Below are 12,069 nucleotides of genomic sequence, written 5' to 3'. Positions count from 1 at the left end.
GACGGGAGCCGCCGCCTGCGGGCCGCCCTGAGGACTCGGCCGCGGCGCAGGCCCACGCTGGCCTCCAGGGCCCTGGGCGCGCGTCCAGCTGCCCGCGGTCGGCCCGGTCCCCCGAGGGGCGTGTGACGCGCCCCCAGGTGCGCCGGCCTCCTCGTCAGCGCCACCATTTTGTGTGAGGGAATGCCGCCTTCTTCTTTGGCTGGCCTCGGATCGTGTTCGGCTCCCCAGCTGCTGCGTGCCGAGCCCTCTCCCCTCCCACTGCGCCCCACCTGGAGCCTGGCCGTGCTTGCCGGTGGCCCTGGCTTGGTGAAAAGCGGACCTGGTGAGGCGGCGCGCTGAGGCGTTTAGGCTCGGGTTCAGCCACGCAGGTGGCCTCCGGAGATGCTCTGACCACCTCCCTTGCCTTCGGCCTCCTTTGGAATAGATACCGTATAGGTTCTCTTCTAGAATGCGGGTCATTGCAATTTTGTTCTAATTCTTAGTTGCCCATTGTGCAGTTTTTCGAGGCCTGTGCCCCAGGAGATCGATGGGTGAAGCATTGAGCCCTGGGTTGTTTATGCTTCAGGGACCTGGATTACATTTACTCCCATTATTTTCCTTTGGGAGAAATGATGAAACATCTTACTCCATTTTCAGCTTCTGGAAATTGGTGTGGGTATCTTAAATTATTTTAGGTTATTAGATTAGAGTAGATTCTAAGATAACCACCTGATGCAGGCCCTTCCCCCTTTGAGAGATCCTTTGGAAACCTCAATTAAAATGCTCCCTTGTGAGGATTTTTGAAAGGAGTGGGGCTGGCCGAACAGGTTACTCGAAGACTTCCGGAAGGAAAAGTTGTAATTGTGATTCAGAACTGTCACACAATTTGTCATTTTCAAGATTCCTGAGAATTTGGTAATTCTTGTTTTGATTTATCTTCTGGCAAATGTACCTAAGTACCTAGTGGATTATATTTGTGCCATTTGTATTTTATCACTGCATCACAGGGATTAAAATCTGGCATGGTGGCTGTTGCATAATACTCACGTTTGGGCCTTGGAGGGAATTCACCAAAATGGGTCTGCGTTTCATGTACCACGTATCATCTGCTTACATTGATGGATTGATTGCACCTAAAGTGTACCGGTTATGTTTGCAAACTATAGCTTGTTTTTCTCCTACAGGAGGAAAGATTTTTAGTGCCTAATATCCACCGGACTGAGTTTTCCTGTTGAGGGGAGAAGGGGGAGGAGGAGGAGGACAGGGAATGAAATAGACGAACCTGGGAAATGACCATTTGTGATAAGACTTAATAGTACAAACAAAGATAAAACATCAGTCTTTAATGAAAGCTTGCAGGTGTCATAGTAGCCTCCTCTCTTTGAGTTTATGATGAGGATTGGTTTAGGGGACTTAGAAATAGATTGAGTAGCAATATCAGCCTGCTGTATGAGTGATTGTAATAACCTGAGATGCTTTACCTGTGGGATTTAAGGTTGTAAAAAGTTTCAAATTAGTCCTACCTGAAATTAGTCCAAAATAGTATTAGAATCATTACAAGTGGTATCATTTTCTAATAAAGGTACAGTATATGCCAAACAAAGGGCTTAACTCTGATTTGGATCAAAGTATTTTATAATAAGATGTTTTTGAGTAAAATTTCATTGTCGCTCTTCTTATGAAATAACTCAACTTTTTTTCGAATAGTTGAAGACTCCTCCATTAATTCTTTCTACAAACAAGTAATTTCTTGTCATGTACCATTCCTAGCAGACACGTCATGCCTCTCATGTACGACATGTTCCAGGAGGAGAATTTTGGAGGTGAAAGGGACATAGAGAGATGAGTCTTGTTTTAGGGAACTTGGAGCAAGCACACATTGTTTGCTAGGGGTTGCAGGTACCCTGATTGGTTCTGTCTTAGGTCCACGGGGAACAAGATTGATCCTCCCAGCAAGTTGCATGTTTGAGCCAGACACAATTCCTACACCTTTACATTGATTCTATTAATACACAGGTTACAAAAGTTCAGTGAATCGTTACTATTGTATTTTATTAACTCCAGCTTGGATTAATATGTTTTGAGATTTTGAGCATCATGTTACCAATGTTTGAGAAATTGAAAAAAAAAATCTTAATGTTTTTCTCCATTAACTCCTACCCCCCCCCCCTTGTTTTTAAAGATTTGTTTGGGGGGGGAGGGAGAGCAAACAAGCAAGCAAGCATGAGCATGGGGAGGGGCGGAGGAAGAAGCCGGCTCTCTGCTGAGCAGGGAGCCCGCTGCGGGCCTCCATCCCAGGACTCGGGGATCACGACTTGATCTGATCCCAGTCAGACGCTTAACTGACTGAGGCACCCAGGCGCTGGATCGCCTAGGAGAAAAATTACGGAGGTAAAAGGGACCTTGGACATGGAGAGATGAGTCTTGTTTTAGGATAGTTTTACCTTGGGGGGATGGGGGAGGGGTAGGGGGAGAGGGAATACGGTCTCAAGCTGACTGACTGCTGACTGCGTAGCGGGGGGGGGCGGGGCTCATCTCACCACCCTGAGGTCTGACCCGAGCCAAAATCAAATCTGCCGCTTAACCTGCTGGCGCCCGGTCAAACCCTTTAAAAACCTTAACGTGTGTTACGTTCGGTTATGTGCCTAAAAATGCAAAGGGATTTACTTTTTAAAGGTAATTAGAATATAAGAGGAGTGAGTATTCAGGCAGAGTTTCCAAAAATACTGATGAAGGATTCTGTAGAAAGGATTGTTGGTTGAACAGGAATTGAAACAAAACCTTCCTGTTTCAACCCATTTCTAAGATTTTGTGATTCTAAAATGAAAAACGAACTGCATGATTAGATTATTTTCTCTTCACACATCATTAGGCTTTTGATTCGTTGTATATTTAACCCCGAAATTTAAGTTCTAAATTTGGTATGCTTCGAGGGTAGTAGGATATTTCACAATTCTTTCCAACAACAACAACAACAACAAAGTTACTCAGAGTTGAATTTATTAAGAAAAAGGTGTCATGGTTTAAAAATAATCAGGGAAAAGCTGATAATTTACTAAAGACATCCTAAAATAGACTCATTCAGTTTCAGGGCTGGTATAAACTTAAGGTTTATCTGCTCTGTAAGGGGGAAGTACTCATTTAGCCCCACCTCTTCTTTGTCTGGAAAGTTTGTGACTTACCACATATTTTAAAAAATACGTCATTTTTAGGTACTACCTGCTCCGGGGAGATGTTAGTTTTAGGCTACACCAAAGGTAGCTTTCATTTTATTCAGCAAACACCAAGTGTCTATTTTATGGTTAAAGGGACACAAAAAGAAATAGACCTCACTTTCATAGAGTTCATAGTTAAGTATTGTGGATTAAAATGTTAACGATTCCTTAAAATCTAAATGCATACAGATTTTTGCAACTGTGGGTTGTGCAGTGGAGAAGGCTCAGTTCCTGAAAGAAACTGAGGAGGGAAGGAAACTAAGAAATAGAATTGAGAGAGAGAGTGTCCAGGGAAGGAGAGGAACATTGCAGCGGCAGATTGTTAGTTGGCTTTGGTCTATAATAAGGTCGGGGGGCGGGGGTGAGGTTGAAAATAATCCACTGAATTTGGGAGTTGAGAGGTTACTGGAGGCCTTAAGAGTACTATCAGTGTAATGATGAGGGGAGAAGCCAATTGAGGAATGAATAGGAGTGTAGAAAATGTCAAAGATCTTGACTTTTTGTTACACGATAATTGGTAAAGAAATAAACTGTATTATTAAATAATTTGATAGTCTGATATCTTTTCCATATAAATACCAGTACTTTCAAGTTTGGATCGGTCCCTGATTCATACACTCTGATTCTTTACTTAACAGTAGTTGTTACTCAGAGGCAGTATAATAATCCGAAATTCAAGGCAAGTAGACGTGGGTTTGAAATCTGGCTTTGGTGTTTCTAGCTGCCTTTTAAGATACTTAATCTCTCTGGGCCTCAGTTTCCGAATTTGTAAAAGAGTAGTTACAATAGAGTCTATCTTAAAATGTTGGCAAGAAATGAGTGTGATCATGTCTCTAAAGGTGAGGTATTAGTATTATTTTCATCAAGGAAATTAGGATAGTTTTTGAGTACCAAGTTCAATGTTCCTCATCTTTTTCTCCCTTTTATTATCTTCTCATACCCACCCTGTGTACAGCATAATACTTTGTTGAGGTATATTTCAAAGCAACGATTTACTTTTTCACTTTTAAAATGGTGATCTGCTTATCAGTCAACTTTTGCACTGCATAAAGTATAAGCCCTTTAAACCCTTTGTAGCTTTTTTGGATTCCAGGCTAAGAACCTATCTGGTTTTTTAATTTATTTTTTAAGTAATCACTGCACCCAGCGTGGGGCTTGAACTCATGATCCCAAGACCAAGAATTGCAAACTCTTCTCACTGAGCCAGCCAGGTGCCCCAGAACGTATCTTCTAATTTTAAATCTGGTCCTGTTTTCTGTTATTTGTGCTCAAGATGGAAAATATAGCTGAATTTAGCAAAAAGCCAGCATGTTTGGAGTCTTAATATTTAGCTTTGGAATATAATGTGTATCTAAAAGTACTTGAAATTAGTTTTAAGGCTGGGGAGATTTATTGATAATATTTTTTAAACTATAAAAAAGAAATTGAAGTGATTCTGAATAAATTTTGTTTGGAGAATACTTTTTTGTATCTGAGCAGCTTCTCAGAATGCCCCCAAAAAAGTGCATAGTTTTATAAAATGATTCATATGGTTTTACAGTTTGATGTACAAATGACCACTCAGCTAAAGTCTGTGTGCTCTTGGCCCTCCTTTCCAGAACTCTGACACTGGCTTGGATGGAGACAAGGGACATTTTTGTGCATGTACTTACAGAGGGGCGGAGAGAGGTTTCTCCTATCCTGAGTTTGAAAATACCAGCTGTAACTAACAGTAGTCTTTGATTAGCTGGTTGGCTGTGCTTTCATGTGGGTGTAATTCATGTGGGTGTAATTCATTTGTGGGTAGCATTTATTTTGGAACGGCTCATTCTTTTTACCCTTGAGATACATGCAGAATAACTCTTAAGTTTTCATTTGCATATTGACTCTTCAGATATTTGAAGGGCAACTTTTTTTTTTTTTTTTTTTTTTTTAAGATTTTATTTATTTATTTATTTGACACAGAGAGAGACAGCCAGCGAGAGAGGGAACACAAGCCGGGGGAGTGGGAGAGGAAGAAGCAGGCTCTTAGTGGAGGAGCCTGATGTGGGGCTCGAACCCAGAACGTTGGGATCATGCCCTGAGCCGAAGGCAGATGCTTAACCACTGCGCTACCTAGGCGCCCCCGATTGAAGGGCAACTTTCTGGCCTCTCTTCCCGGAAGGCTTTCCTTCACTAATTTCTCCCAGTTCCTGTTCCTCATCTATTGTACCATAGTATCTAGATCCTTTGCCGTCCTGGCTGTTTTCCATTGGAGGCATTCCAATTTTTTAGTGTGATTTTTCTTAAAATGTGATCATCTGAGTGGAATCAAAAACTGTGGATGCTGTCTGACCCATGAAGAGTGCAGGGATATTTTTCCATCTCTGGATCCGGACAGTTACAACCTTGATAAAAAAGCCCTATTCTAGGGCTTTAACTTAAGAAGAACTTGCTCTTGGGGTGCTTGGGTGGCTCAGTCAGTTAAGCGTCTGCCTTTGGCTCAGGTCATGATCCTGGGGTCCTGGGATGGAGCCCTGCGTCCAGCTCCCTGCTCAGCAGGGAACCTGCTTCTCCCTCTCCCTCTCCCCCTGCCTTGTATTCTCTCTCTCCCTCTCCCTCTCTCTCTCTCAAATAAATAAATAAATAAATAATCTAAAAAAAAAAAAAAACCCACCAAAAACAAAACCAAAACAATCTTTAAAAAAAGAAAAACTGGCTCTTGGTTCATGTTGAGTCTACTATCATCTGAAACTCAAGGTCTTACGTGTCTCTGTCCTTCAGTGAATAATTTAAAAACTATAATGTAACTTAGTGAATTTCATTTTTTCTTTAGCTCCGTTTTGTTGTAATTAAATATTTGGTAGGCATTTTACTTTGACACTTTTTATGTTTCCCTTTTAACTTGAAAACAGTTGGTTTTGTTTCTTATTTTTGAATTTTTGGAAGATATTTCATAGCTTTTATATTCTCTGAGGCCTGAATTTTTTACTCATTACTTTCTTGTGCCCATTGTGAGATGTGGCTGCACTGACTGCATGTCTTACCCACTATCTTATGTTATTCTCAAGTTTTTGATATTGCAGAGAGTGTGGCTCAGAGTATTTTCATGCATGCTTCCTAGAATATCTCTAGTTGTGTACATGAGCAACATAATACGTGAAACCATTATTATTTCTCAGGTATTTGAACCCATTTACATTCTTACCAGGGTGTCTGAGTGGTCCTGTTGATTCACTACCTTTCTAACACTTGATAGATTTCTTAATTTTTGCTTATGTAGTGGGTACAAAATGGTATTTAATTGTGGCCCCAATTTGTCATTTTCCTGATTATGAATAAATTAGAGAATCTCTTAATTAAAAAAAGTTGGCTTTGTATAGTGTAATAACCATTTAAAAAATTTTTTTTTAAGATTTTATTTCATTTATTCGACAGAGATGGAGACAGCCAGCGAGAGAGGGAACACAAGCAGGGGGAGTGGGAGAGGAAGAAGCAGGCTCACAGTGGAGGAGCCTGATGTGGGGCTCGATCCCAGATCGCCGAGATCACGCCCTGAGCTGAAGGCAGACGCTTAACCGCTGTACCACCCAGGCGCCCCTCCATTTAAAAATTCTGAAGACAGTGGATCATAGTTATTAGAACAGGCATTAAAGTTTCAAGACAGGATATTGCAAGATTTAAAAAATCTAACTCCTGAGGAGTTATGTTGGCCTTTTGTCATGACCTGGGAACCTGGGCACCAGGTTAAACCCCTTGGAGACAGATTGCCTAAGTTTAGAACCTGATTGCCCCTTAGTAGCTGTGTGAATTTGAGCAACTTACTCAACCTTCCCACACCTGAGGCTCCTCACTGGGAGACTGTGTTAAGAATACCTGCCTCATAGAGTCATTTGGAGGAATCAATGAAATAACATGTGTAGAGCATTGTGCCTGTTGCAAGGCAAACAAGCCATAAATGGTAGTTCTGTCATCATCAGAGAACATGTTTGAGTTTTAAAAAATAATTATAAATGAATTTTTGATGATACTACCCCTTTGTAAATTAAGAGCTTTTTTCCCTTTTTTCTTCAAGTAACCAAGTATAGACACCTAAGTTATTTGTTAGAAGGCACATCAGATAATTTGACCCAAATGGATTATGCTTCCCTGGAGTTCTGAGCCTGGTAGTATAGACAGATGAAGAAAAAGAAATCACATTAACATGTGATAAGTATATTAAAAGAAGTATTCACAAGGTACTTACCAGAGTTTCTCAGCTTGTCTCCCTTCAGTTCTACCTATTAATCCATCCTATGTACAGTTGTGGGACAGATTGTCTGAAAGCATAGGCTCGAATGTCTCTTTCCTGCTCAAGATCGTTAAATTGTCTTCTGTGTCCCAAATAAAGTCCAGCTCTTTAGTCTGTTGTTTTTGGCCTTTCATATTCTGTCCTCAGTTGATTTTCCTTGTGTTCCTACCACTACTTAATACACCTTAAGTCTTTTGGTAAATCCAGCTGCTTTCCATTTTCAGCATGCTTCCTGGCTTCCATTTAGTGTGCTCCATCTTTTCAGAGGGTTTTCCCCTCTGTCTCTGCCTGTTGAAACTCCATATGTTGGTTTTCATCTGGCAGCAGAACCTTACACGTCTCATCTGTGGCCGTTCTTCCTCCTAGCACCACTGTGTGGTTTGTTTATACAAACTTTTGTTCAGTAACTCATTCATTCATTTATTTAGTAAATATGTGTTTAAGTCAGATAGGAAGGTTACTACTCTCGCTTACCTCTTTTTCTCCTAGGCTTACTGCCAGTGAGAATTAAGAAAACAAGTTTTCCTAATCTGGGCGTGCAAACCCATCTGAGGTTGCAAGAGGTTTGCAGGAACAGGTGTGTGGGGCCATGGGTGGAAGTGCAGAGTTGGAGAAGCCTGAAAGGGAAAGAGGTGTGGGAAGCCTGTGGTTCTGAATCTGCTTTTTCCAAGTTGGTAGTATATTCTGCCCATAGTGGCAACCCTTGGTTACATTTCTTAGTTGTGTAGTAAAAATATTAGGCGGTGGGGTGGTGGTCGTGGTGATTATGACCCAACAGAGTATTTCATAAATCGTATGCCAAAATTAAGCACCAAGTTTTGTTTTGTTTTTGCTTTTGTCTTGGGCTAGATGTGTTTCCTTTAAAGTGACAGCATCAGTCTTCTTCCTGGTGCTAAATCAGACAAGCCTCTGAGATACTTTATGCTGAAGATATCTACAACATTGTACATATTGTTGAGACTCCTGTTTTTAACAATTGCCTGTGTCCTTGAGTTTTACTGTGCCAAAGCTCCTGTTAACTTTAATGAAGCGCTATAAAATTAGATCTGTTATGGGGTAAAGAAGTCAGGTAAAAGGATTTTAGTTGGTCTGATTTTTGAAACGAAAGACAAAATTTTATGGTGTATTCTTTTAAATAGTTATTTTGTTTTTGTTTATTTTGTTTTTTTCCTGAGTTTGGAAACTGCTTCTGTGAGATTGATTATAAACAGTGTTCAGTAATCCAGGTCATGAAGTACTAGAGTATCTGGCATGTTCTAGAGGAAAATGTATTCTTTTTTGCGGTACAGTATGTAGTCGGTCAAGTGGAAGCTTCATTTATAAGCACATTCCTGTTTCTTTGCATATGTATCTGAGTAGTGTAAGTAGCTAGGTCTTGCTCAAAGTGTATGGATAGTAAGATATTTAGCATCCATTCTTGGCTGTAGTAAAATTTAGTATTTTGTGTTGTGACTCATTTTTGCTTGTGAGTCTTATTTCAGCCATATGAGCCTTGTTTCTCCTCTCCAAGATAGAACCCCAACCCCCCAAGTCACATTCTCTCTCCCTTGCAGTTTGGATACAGGCACGTTTAGTAAACTGAATTTTGTCAGTCACATGCATATCCAAGAGAGATTGCACATTCATTTTTAAAGGATTTCTTATATCTAAGACTGTCTTCCTGAATATGAAGAGAGAATTAAATTCGTAGAAAGAAAATTTGTAAGACTTCTTCTGATAGATGTAAGCAATGTTTAACCATCTTGGGACTCCTAAAATGCTCTACTTTTAGACATAGAGTTGTGATAAAAAGAATAGGCATCAGTGCCAGACTGCCTGAATTCAAATACTTGTTCTGCCACTTAACTAGAGTGTGTCCTTGAACAAGTTACTCAACTGCTTTGCGTCTTAGTTTCCTCACCTGGCGAGTGAAGATCATTAAATTCCTCAGAGTGTGTTAGTGATAAAAACTGTATCCGGGAATATATGTGAAGTGTTTTTAATAGAACCAGGCTCATAGTCCATTTCTTGGCTCAGTGATTATTACTTCAAAAGATGATTTTGCTTCCTACTTAAAATAAAAATATTAGCAACAAGTATGAAATCTTTCCAATTTCCTGCCCCATTAGCCATAAACTTACAGGCAGTCCTCACCCACAAGTAGTCAAACCTGTCATTTCTCAGAAGACAGGAGAGGGTTTGTGAGCAGCCTTGAGCCCCCCTGAGATTTGAAAGTTAGAGCGGTTTGTTCACTAGTTTCATTTTGTCATATTCAGAGCCTTCAGCTCTCACACTGGAGGATTAATGTAGGATTTAGAGCCTTGTGTAGGGCAGGAGGGATAGAAGAATAGAGGGTAAGATACAGAGAGCGTTGAGCTCATGTAGTGCAGGGGCTAGGTTAGTATGGAAAAAATGATGTCGGAGAAGAGTGAAAAGGGAAGAATCAAGAGAAGAATCAAAATAAGGTTCAGAAGCAGGCTTTTTGTGAAAAGGTTGAGAGCGTTACTGATTATGTTGCCTGGATACCTAACCTATTTTCAGTGTTGGGGAAACAATCGGGAGAGGTAGGATCATGACTTGGATTCGTTGAGATAATTATTTTTTTTTCTAAGAACTCTTTCAGCACTAAAATGTCTGTATTTTTATTTATATTCTTCTCCCCCTAAAGCCTCCAAATGATGATAATCTATAAGAATCTTGAGAATTTAGGAACCAAATTTATAAAATACATTGCTCCTTTTTAAGAGTATAGTTGACATCTAATAATTAACCTTAAATGGGGAAAAAAATCGCAATAGTAGGAATAAAACTGTTTTCTCTTTTTCATATTATCTTCCTAAGAACATTTATTCTTTCAAATAGTTATATAATTTTTCTGGAAAAAGGGGTGGAATTATTAAAAGATGGATGTAAAATAGCTGATGGGCATCTTAAAATTCTTACATAAGAGGTATTAGTATTGTGTTTTTATACAAGTTAGCCAGGATTAATGAGCATAACATTTGCTTAATTTATAAATTAATTTGGACACTTTTTACACTTCATTATCCATTCTGCGTAAATTTTTTGATGAGTTAGTTTGCTCAAGGCAACACTAAGCTTTCTCATTCATGTAGAATCTGGTTAGCCCTTTGGTTTATCCCATGGTAAAGCATAAAGTACTTGACAGAATTTGATCTGACAGCTTTACAGTTATGTAACACAGAACAGAAGCTTAAAAACAACAAAAAAGGGGGAGAAGTGAGTGATTTATTATAGCAACCTATATTCTCTTTAGAGCCTTACCATTTTTCTCTTGCCTCTAAACTGTAGGAGACCCACCATAAGGCTAGTAATTTACAGTCATAAGTTAACCAGTATATATTTTTTTATAAACAGTTGTAAACATTTAGAGGTGAAAAGGTGCTTAGGATTATCCTGTCCAGTTGCATCACATTACCAATGAGAATACGGAAGCTTAAAGAGGGTAAGTAACTTCCCCCGGGGTCACGGACTTAGCTAGTGGCACAGCTGACCCAGGAACCAGGGTCATACATAAAATTCCAATTCCAGTTGCTCTTTTCTTGTGTAATATGTGAATAGAATATTTAATAACAAGGGAATTATTATTTTATAAAAGGAGATTTCATATAACTATGACAAATAGATTTTGCATACTGAGTAAAAATAATAATATTGGAAGGTATATTTAATTGTCTGGATTCCTGTTCTTTTAGGCCTACTAGTGGTATGACATTCTGTTTCTTCATCTATAGATTGGGGCTAATAAAAATATCTCACTATATTTTCAATGTGACCATCTCTTTAAAGTCTGGTATATGGTCACTTCTCAGTAAATGTTACCTGCTGTTATTAACTGATCTATAATAATTTCTAGTTCTTTCATCTTCACTTAATTACCAGTGGTGATTATTTAGCCAATAAAACAGCACCGAGAGCAACTAGTAATAAAAGTAATGGATTTAAGGACAGATTTGCAGCCCAAAAGGGGTGTGTGTTGGGGGGGGGCTTTGGAATTAGAGAAATATTTTCAAATTCTTTTCATTTTAAAAACTATGATGCTGTAGTTGTTTTTAAACTATATTCAGAAATCACAACTACTTAGTGGCATTTCTCTCCCCAGTAATGCTCTTTATGCAAATTTCAAAGTTTTTAAATTGTTGGGACTGCAGGAAAACAGAATTTTTTTCTTTTTGTGTAAGTATGTGAATATTCTTTAATAATAAGCCCAGAAGCAATTATTTTTCTATTTAAAAATGGCCATCCAAAAAGACTTAGGAATGAAAGATAATGAATTCTGTTTTTACACTGTAATTAATTTAGTCATGTTGTACTTGCCTTTGATTTGTAATAGTATTTTCTTACGGTAAAAGCACTCCTATACCTATAGTGAAATGTTTTCTAAAATGCGCTGACATAATACTGGTGGTTTAGAAGACATTTTTAAGTGGTATTCAAGTGAACATTTAAATAATGGTAGTTAGAAATTTTAATGCTGATTAGGAAAATGTATAATCTATTATATCACATTGGTGGTTTTATAGTTAAGGGTAAATAAAATGTTTCTAAAAAAGTGAACTGAGATTCTGATACATCCTGCAACATGGATAAACCTTAATACCACTATGCTAAGTGAAATAAGCCCGG

At 39.1% G+C, this 12,069-nt stretch overlaps 1 protein-coding gene across 3 annotated transcripts in view; it reads left to right on the top strand.

The window, feature by feature from the left end:
• Window positions 1–12,069, top strand: part of FAM169A (family with sequence similarity 169 member A) — a 63,007-nt gene that overhangs the window by 1,775 nt on the left and 49,163 nt on the right. The window contains exon 1 of one of the 3 annotated variants that reach the window (XM_002917209.4): window positions 7–322. The exons of 1 other annotated variant lie outside the window; for it this stretch is intronic. The gene's annotated coding sequence lies outside the window, so the exon portion shown is untranslated. Of the gene's footprint in view, window positions 1–6; window positions 895–12,069 lie in introns of those variants that run through there. One more of the 3 variants, XM_019797469.2, reaches the window with a different exon arrangement.

The sequence above is a fragment of the Ailuropoda melanoleuca genome, chromosome 3 (genome assembly GCF_002007445.2).
Source record: "Ailuropoda melanoleuca isolate Jingjing chromosome 3, ASM200744v2, whole genome shotgun sequence".
NCBI classification, from domain to species: Eukaryota; Metazoa; Chordata; class Mammalia; order Carnivora; family Ursidae; genus Ailuropoda; species Ailuropoda melanoleuca.
This window is presented reverse-complemented; position numbering and strand designations above follow the sequence as displayed.